The sequence below is a fragment of the Macadamia integrifolia genome, chromosome 10, assembly GCF_013358625.1.
Source record: "Macadamia integrifolia cultivar HAES 741 chromosome 10, SCU_Mint_v3, whole genome shotgun sequence".
Taxonomy (NCBI): domain Eukaryota; kingdom Viridiplantae; phylum Streptophyta; class Magnoliopsida; order Proteales; family Proteaceae; genus Macadamia; species Macadamia integrifolia.
This window is the reverse complement of record NC_056566.1, coordinates 10,504,011-10,505,707: the sequence shown is the minus strand read 5'-3', so window position 1 is coordinate 10,505,707 and position 1,697 is coordinate 10,504,011.

The window sequence follows — 1,697 nt, the reverse complement described above, 5'->3', positions numbered from 1 at the left end:
GGGGACAATCCCCTTATTGTGGACACATATTCCAACATTTCATTATATTATATACTGTATGAAGTACGTGAAATGTGGAACGGATGTTCACACTTGAAAGTGCTTATGAGAGGCTGAGTGTGCATACGACTGTGTGCGAGTAGATACAAGTATTATATTGTTTGCAAATTAGCATTAAAACCAATTCTAGAATTGAAATTAGACTCATTGATTCGTTGCTAGGTTACAACAATGAATTGATTTAATGAGAACAATGGGTAAGTGCTATCAACCATTACACCAATTAGATTGGGATTGTTAACACACCCACACACAAAAAAGTAAAAAGAAAAAAAAAAAAAAACATTTTTCATATAAAGTAAATGAGGATGTAAGGTGTTGATATTGAGTTTGATGGTTCAGGCCTTAATAAAGCAATGCCCATGCCTAGTGGGCTTTTTTTTTTTTTTTATTTTTTCCTTAATCTCAAAAGTAAGCAATGCCATAGCTATTTTACTCACCTAAAATCAATATTTAAAAGGCATACAACCACTGTGTCATGAAAATCAGTTTAACATCTTGTGTTAACCCATCTCCTCCTTTCATGTTTTATCATCCCACCACACCATGGTACGAGAAGAGAGAGAGAGAGAGAGAGAGAGAGAGAGAGAGAGAGAGAGAGAGAGAGAGTTCTCGTCCATAAATTTGAGTCCGGATCAGGTCCTTGTACAAGAACCTAACTTTCGATTCTCGTACAATTAAAAGATGGACATGTATTTCCACCAAAAAAAGAGATGGACATGTATAACCCATCTATTATCTCTCCCAATTTTCAATGGACTACTTTTTCTTTTTTATTTTTTCTCCCAAATCTCTTTTTCCACAAATGGAACCACACACACTCCCTCCCTCTCTCCCAACGGTTTATCAAATTTTTTTTTTTCATTTTTCATTATAATTATAATTTAACATTAGATTTTTATTTTAACCCTGCAAAATTAGCTTTAGATATTGGTCTAGGCAGATTAAAAAATAATGAAATATTGGTAAATTATTGATAGAAGAAGTTTTACTCATCCATAAGTTAACCCACCATCCTAGGGTTCAAAAATCCCTATAGGACTTTAGTATAAATTCAAAATACCATTATGATATATTCTCCCATTCATATGAAGCATATGGTGAATGCTACCAAAAAAAAAAAAAAAAAAAAAAAGCCTATAGTGAATGAATCATCGTGGCTGAAGAAAAACTTAGTCATAAAAGAAAGTGAGATTCCTTCACCTATCGAGTTACCAAGTGGGTTAAACTTATACTAAAACTCTATAGGGTTTGTGAACCCTAGGATAGTGGGTAAGCTATCCTTTATGGTTGAGGAAAACTATATCCAACATGATGGTGATTTAGAGATATGATGCATTGATGATAAGTCGATTTGGTAGGAGACGATATCAAGTCTTTCAATTTTTACAATGTTTTGATACAGAACAATATTGGTCACAATACGATTTCGATATTGAAATTGCTAATACTAATACATTAATCGGTATGAGATTGAATTGGATCAATATTGGTATTGTATCAGATTGGCATGAGATAATTGGAAGAGAGAGAGTTTCGTATTAATATTATTTTAATTAAAATAAAAATAATAATTTAATAACAATAGAAATTTATTTTTTAAAGGGAGACCGTGTAATGGTGTATAGTATTTTAAG